The following is an 8,123-nucleotide window of genomic DNA, read 5'->3' as shown; positions in this document are numbered from 1 at the left end:
AGGCTCTTTTCTTCTTCTCTTTTTTTCTGCTGCTTACCAAATATGTTCAATATTCAAATCTTAGAGAGTGAGAGGCTCTTTTTAAGAAGGTTGAGGAACCACTTAACTGTTGATTTTCTGGTTTGGGTCACCAATCTGCCAAAAGATCCAATGTTGATCCACATTCAGTTTTCCAGTAAAGCTCATTGAGTTTATGATCCCATGTACATAAATAAGAATTACAGGGCCTTTGGAAGAATCAAATTCTCCATCATACTTAGCACCAGATATGAGGTGGTTATCCTTTGTTTCACCTCACACCCTATTGAAACATTTGTTGCCAAAAGGCTAAACCTTCTAACAGTAGAACATTTCCTAGTTAAAGTCCCAGTAGGGCTATTTATTTTTGTGGTGGCAGGCCAGAAGCAACTGTTCTCTTACAGAATGACAAATTTGTATGTATATTCCATCTTATGGTGACTTGTTTTGCCAGTTATTGCTAGAGTTTTCTACTAATGTGCTTTGGGGATTTCTTTTACCTCCCTACCATCCTCCTCATTGTCCATGGTGGCAAGATTAATATGCATCCTTGTAAAGCTTGCCATTTCTGTTGTTGTTTTAAGAGTTATTGCTCTCCTTGTTGCCATTTATCTAGAGCCACTGCCCTCTGTAGCCATGGGTCATCATTACTTATTACTAGAATCAAAAGTTATCCTGTTTTTCCCATTTTGAAGAGTGGCTGAGAGAAACAGGCCTCATAGGAAAGTAATTACAACAAAGCACTATTTGTCTTAACATATTGCAAAAAATAAAAATAAAAAATAGCTATGAAATCTCTATTTTTTACAATGAGTCAGTACATAGTGAGGGTTTACATAGAAACCCTGTAGTAGGAGCCTCTAAAAGAGCCCCTTGTCCACTTATCTCACATAGAACAATGTGGTTTGGATAGCTTTTCATCATATCATATCTTTGATCCACCCACCTTTAAGGCTCCAGCACTGATTCTTCGTTATCTGGGAAATGTGTACTCTGGACTGGGTGTCTGCCAAAATGTCACATTTACCAGCTGTGACCAAGTTGCACAGTGGAAGAACACAAGGAGACAATAGGAGCACCATGTCTGACTTCAGTCCAGAGGCTGACTTCAAACTCCAGCATCTTTGATCTGTGTCTGCTTCAGACTGTTTTACATCACAGAAAGTAACAGTTTTTGATATATTTTAAAGAGACACAGATGACATGGTACATGGATCAGAGAAAACATCTAACAGCAGGATGCTGAGATTTTTGTTTGGATTACTCTTCAGGTAACAGAGCCAAAGGTGGATTTTTGGTTGCATCCCTTTAATGTTTCTGTCTGACAGACTAGTGGGATGGAGACATTACCAGTTGTGAAACATTATAGATGTTTCACAACTGGGACAAAATCAAGAAAAAAATGACAAAAAAAAGAAGTGAGATTACAACACAGCAAAAAATTTGACACTTTAAAACAACTGCTTTTTAATCCAGAAACTGCTAATTTAAAACACCTTGTTTTAGACATGGTAATAGTAATTTTATTTTCCCCAATGGGGAATTTGTTTGCAGCCTGTCCACTTGTTAAACAGCACATAAATCACACACAAGTAGAAAACAGATTTGCCAAAGTTTAACCATTCAGCATCAACTAACATGCTATGTTCAGAAGCATTAACAGCAAAACTTTAAGTTTTCCATCAACTCATTAGAGTTTATAGATTTTGTTCTTATATTCCCAAAGATCAACTTCAAATCAAATGTGAAAGTGAGAGCTGTGGAGTATTCCTGGACTTTAGATGTTGAATTTTATGCAAAGGTTGATAATGCGAACATCGGAATAACAGTTTGTATTTGGTGGAAGGAACAACCCCAATTAACCCCAAACTTTCATAGATGTTATTAGATTGTTTTGAATCCAGTTTGATATCCTGTCAAACGTAATAAATGATTACAAAAACCAGTTATGAAGTTATGCAGCCACTGGTGCTGGTTGATAGACAAGAATACGTCTGCTTCTACATCTCAGCACTGAACAAACAACCAAAACCTGTGAGCCGCCAAAACTCTATCCATGCTAATCTTTGAGCCTACATTACAGACCTCAAAGCAGCCAGACTACCCCCAACCCAAAGCCAAGGGTAAGCAAGGCAGCACACCTTGCACTGTGGTGAGTAAATAGAGTAGAGGGGATATCTATATCTCTCAAAGCAAGCCTCGGCTCTCAGGGATTGGCAAAAGTAAACAATTGCACTAGCAGGCCAATAATTGATGGCACCATTTCTTTTCATACAGTAAATAAATGTTAAGCGACGGTGAAACTCTACCACTAGATTACAAAGATTAAGAACAGTACAGGATTACAGGGAAATGTTTTCCTTGAATCTTGCCCCTCTTAGGTCTTAATTTCTAATCAGTCGGTTTTGAAGGGACAACCTGAGAAATGAGCCACAGTGTGGATTACCAAACACTGCTTTTTGACACTGGCTGCTGTGAACAAATAAAGAAAATATGTGGTTATACTCAAGAATGTTGCTGGTATTTCATTAGAACCTGAAGACATTGTGTTGATTGTCAAAAAACCCCTAACAAATCAGGTCTAACGAAATTAGCTCTGTATTTCTCAATGTCACCTAAATAATTGGATCAGATTTTCTTTTACTGTCAAGTTGCTTTAATTTGTTTCATGCACGTTATAAAAGTTTTGTGTTAACTCCACACTGATCTTCTTATCCTGCCTATGTTAGTGAGAGTGAACATTGAGCGTCAGCAAGACTGATCTTGCAGATAAAGCGCTTCCTCCAGCTGTAAGAGGTGGTGGCCTGCCGACTTGGTGATCTCAACACTCGCATGCTACGGAAGAAGATAGCAGAGATAGATGAAAGACCGCCTGCATGGCTGCAAGAGAAGATGATGAGACGGGGAGGGGGAAGTCTCCAAAACAATTTCAATATTGACACAGTAAGTGCATGCAATAAGGGTCTTCTCTTCTGGGTCCTCATCAAAGTCCTTTACGGGAGGCCAACGGGGGAATAATGCACCAGAAGGCTGGAACCAAATCACTCTTAGGAATCAAAGGACCTCCATTATCTCACATAAATACACATGCACGCCCATACAAATTCTCGGATGAGTGTAGCGCTTTGATGTGTATCTTTCTGAATGTTCCAAGTCGCTCCTACTAGACCACCACATCTTAAAGTCAGATGAATTGCATCTATTATTATAACCAATATTTGTGTGACTATAAAAATGTCCTGTTTTATTGTTTCTCTATGTTGCTAGATTAGAAGTTTTAATGAATCTATTTGGATGTACAAAGTACAATATTACACTATGGTTTAGACACCATCTTGGATCTTTCTAAGACATTGTCCAATATTTGTTTCTGGTCACTTACTATTTATTCTACAAACAGCTAAGTACTGCTTTAAATAAATTACCAGTAAAAATACCAGAAAACTGTTTTATTAATAACTGATGTTTCTAACAATGTGTGTTAATCCCAAATTTGAAAATTTGCAAAAGTTGAAGAAGATTAGCAACAGATTTTTCACAAAGTCAAAATGTTTTACTCTTTCTTGATAAAGTGCTTGAATTTCTTTGATAACTGAGAAAACTTTCTCAGTTATCAAAAAAACTTGTTTTCTCAGTTATCAAATATGTTATGTTTCATTCATACTTTTATGAATGAAACATAAATGTTTGATATATTAATTGTTTAAATTGTTGATATAAATATATGAAAAAAAATCATTTAAAATGTAATTATTTTTTGGTTGTTTGCAGTTTTACATGATACTATAATATTCTGATGAGATGACTCCACTGATTTTACTGAAAGGATGCTAATTTTACTTCACATTGAATAAAAAGACAATTAATCACGTGTTTCTTTGCCACGTCTTAGAAATATCCCCACATTGCTAGCATGAAATTTAACAATTCAACATTTAGTTTTTCTAAAAAGTCATTATTTGCAATAAAATAATATATAACTGTCAGTTTGGGATGTCTACAATGGAGAGGCAACCTATCCTTGTTTTGCCCAAATGTTGCTTTAGAGAGGCACCCGGTGTAGCCCATGAATTGATGGAGTTTGGTATGTTGCATTTTATTGTTCTGTTGGAGTGATTGCTGTTCACAGCAGAAAAATAAAACTGCTATTTAGAGTTTGATATTGAATCTGTTCTTTGAACATCTGAGTTCAACAAATGACCTGGCCCTCATCAACTCATTTGGGAAAATAATTGCCCATTCATGTTCCTAGAATCAGGCCTGCAAAAAGAGGGACCACGCAAGTGTCTAGTGGTTGAGGCTTTGCTCCTGAGACTCCTCGGACTCAGCTTGAAAAATCAGCTGGAAGATCCTTTGCATGGGCCCGTCAGTTGCAGGTTTTAATGTATAAATTGGGTACCATTGTAGCCGGTTGATGGAGAATGTTGGGCCTGAGCAGGCAGGTTCTCTTAAGTATAAGTTTCAGTTATCCGCATCTTCTTGGAGACTTTATTTCTGATCACTATGATCAGAAATAAAGTATATGATCATACTAACCCTAGATATAGGGTTAGGGAAATAATATCACTATTTGTGATGATATTATTTCATCACAAACAGTAAGCCTCTCACAAGTATCTGAAAGAAAGTCATACCATATTTAAGCAAATCTGATGAGCTACATTACTTTGTTATTTATTTATATTTCTTGCCTTACATTATTATATGTAACTGCCACATAGACATTTGTAAATACAAGAATGACAATACTGTAAATCTGCCTAAACTTAATGTGCTTTTAATGGTGTGGTTCTGCCAACCTGCATCCTTCTGTGGGAGTTAGATCCCACTTCCTCTCTGCTTCGTTTGTTATTCTTCCACCCTTATTCTCTTAAATGCCCGTGAAGATAAGATGGCTCAGTGATAACAGGGAACAGGGCAAATAGTGTAGTACACAAGAGGAACAAGTGCGCCTAAGAGCTTTAAATTTCAAAGAGAGATCAAGAGGGTCCTGCATGAATGGGTTCGGATATCACTGTAATATTTTAATTACATCACGTGAGAGATGAACAATCAAAAGGAGCAAAGGCCTTCACAAAAGCCACTGAAATTCTCCCGCATGCTGTGTGCCCTTATGCTTAAATGACACAATTTACTTGTTTTTATGAGTGTATGCTTTATGAAATCACCTTATCTTACTGTGCGTTTGGTTAGATGTGTGTGTCTGGAAGAGACAAAGTCAGACAGACACACAATGAGTTCTATATTTTACTTTATTTTTTTATTTAACCAGTTTTACTGGCAAGAAGGAAAGAAATCCAGGTTAAATACAGTTTTGAAAAATTAAAATACAAATATTTATTATTTACAAGGATCTTCACATAATAGTGAAGCACTTTGAACCGTCTGGATTCTGAAATGTGCTGTGCAAATAAATATGATTGATTCATTGATTATTAGAACCACTGCATGGTATGTGAACATATCATTATATTAAGTAAATTTTATATCAGTGGCAAAATCCTGGAAAACTCAAAAAAAAATCCACACTTCAATCTGGGGAAAGCTGGAATCCCTAGTAAAGAAACTGTCATTTTAACCAAAACTACCACACTACACTGATAAAGTTCCCTTTTAATTTATGCTATTTTTTTAAGTTGACAGGAGCATCCAGAAGCTTTTTATTTTTTAATCTACAACTTCCTGTTTTCAGGGGTGTTTTTCAATTCTGCTCCCCAGTGACCATTGCCCTGAATTCTTTAGGTCTTTCCCTTCTGCCACACCACCTGACTTGAATAAGTGAGTGGTTGACAGGCTTCTGCAGCACTTGATGGCATGCAATTCATGCAATTATTTGAATCAGGTTTTTTTGAAACAGAGACACATTTCAAATATGCAGAGAAATGGTTCCTGCGGAACACTGGTGTAATTGAAATCATGCAGTGGTCCATTTCCCTTTGCCACTTCTCAAAAAGACCCTCTAAAATATAACCAACTCCAGGGGATTGAGTACCGACCATTGTAGTCTAGGTCTTTGGACTTTGGTAGGGTCTCCCACAACAAATTGGTCTCGAGGGAATCAAACGTCTTGGTCTTGTAAGACTACAATTTTGGCCAACCTTTCCCAGATTAGGGAGACGAGGTTCCCTCTTGGAGCCAGACGTGGTGGGAAGCTTACCATCGAGTACCTGGCACTCAATGGTAAGTACCAGGCACTGTAGTTATTTTGTCAGGCTCCACCTGAAAAAATAACTACAGACATGGACTCAAGTGGCAGGTGAAGTAGGGGCTTAGACGAAGCAGTTTCTGGTATCTTAATCATGCTGAAGGGATTGAATAAGGAGTTCTGTCATCCAGAGGGAGGTCAAAGTTGACCCATTGCTCTTCCACATTGGAGGGAGCCAGTTGAGGAGATTTGGAAGTCTGATCAGATTGCCTCCTGGGAGCCTCCCTTTGGAGGTTATCTGGGCATGTCCCATGAGGGGGAGACCATAGAGCTCTAGGGACTATATATATATATATATATATAGATATATCTATATATATCTATATACATATATATCTATATACATATATATCTATATGTATATAGATATATATATGTCTTCTGGCCTGGGAAAAGGCTGGGATCAAATTCAAAAGTCCATGGGGAGCTCTTCTGGCAGTTTTGAGGACTCCAAACTTGCTCTTCCTTTGTTCAAGTTATTATTCTGTCTGCCTTTCTCTTATAAATTAACATGGAAACTTCATAAATTCACACAACTGTTTATATAACCCAATGCATTACAGCAGCTGTGATTTTGAACATCTTTTAGTTGTTTCTTTGGATTTGTCGGTGCATACTCTGCAGTTCTGTGACACTGTCAGCACAACTTGGCAGAATTTCCTCATTGAAGCAAATTCCTGTGCATTTTTCTAGCATTTGAAGTAATTCGGATTGTGATAGCCAGACTTTTGTGCCAGGGAGAGGCCTAGGAGCTTGCACTACATCATTCATTATGCCTGCCTATCAAACAGCACAAGCTGTACACCTCTGGAACCGTTCCAAGAGGGCTCTCGTCATTTGCTTGCCACTTGGTGGCCAATTGCTGGAGCAAAGGAGACAAAAGCTGCAGCCCACCCCTGCATGCTCTGATTGCTCTGAGAGAGCAAGAAGAGGGAGGAAGGACGGGGGCCTCCTTTTGGCATGGCAAAATGTAGATTCCTATTGCAGGGTAGTTTTTGCACAGCGTTTCCAGGACAGAGAGGTAAATGGGGTCTCTATCTGCTCTGCAGCTTATCTAAATTAATGCATGTTGACATATTTCTCCTTAAACTTGGGGTAATTAGGCAGAATAATAACTAACTTTCAACTTCGACATAGCAATTAAGTTTACATTGCACTATTTTCTGCCTCATTATTCACTGACTGAAAAGCCTCAAATTGATCATATTTCTGCTGTCTTGGTAGGTGTTTGGTCCATCAAATAAAGTAATCATCTTTGATGGAAGTGAAGGATGATGGAAACAACTGTCACTCTATAAAATTGGGATGTGCATAACTCCTACGTGATGTAAAAAACATTGAAAGATTTAGTTATTTTTGGTATCTTTTCCCCTCTCTTTGGCTCATTTGCCGCCCCTCTCAGTGCTTGTTCTGACTCTCCTAGCTGCTGTGATCCTCCAGGCCCTCTGGTTATTTGGATATTGTTTGGAGTCAAAGTTCTGTCAATCAGATAAGCAGTGACCTCGCAGACCCGGCAGATAAGACGTTACATGGCAAGAGGAAATGGCAGACAGCAGCGGGACACAAGGTCTGACTGTGAAGACTCAGTGAAGCGAGACTGATCACAACAGTTCCTAGTACTCCGAAAGGCCACTATGAACCAAAATTTATTGCCTCTGTCTCGTCTGTCAATCGTTTTACATTGACTGACTCTGATTTGGAGTCTGTACAGAAATTTTATCCTGAGAATAAAACCCCTTTGTGCAAGTTGATACAACTCTTTTCTGCAAACAAAATACGGATTGTAAAGTGAATTTTTTCTCTCTTTCTAATTTTTAATTACATTTCTCAAAAATGGTTCAGAATTCTGCAGAAAATCTAGTCTCTGTAATCACTAACATTCAGAATATTCATGCAAGAC

Source organism: Xiphophorus hellerii, chromosome 23 (assembly GCF_003331165.1).
Source record: "Xiphophorus hellerii strain 12219 chromosome 23, Xiphophorus_hellerii-4.1, whole genome shotgun sequence".
Classification (NCBI taxonomy): domain Eukaryota; kingdom Metazoa; phylum Chordata; class Actinopteri; order Cyprinodontiformes; family Poeciliidae; genus Xiphophorus; species Xiphophorus hellerii.
This window is presented reverse-complemented; position numbering follows the sequence as displayed.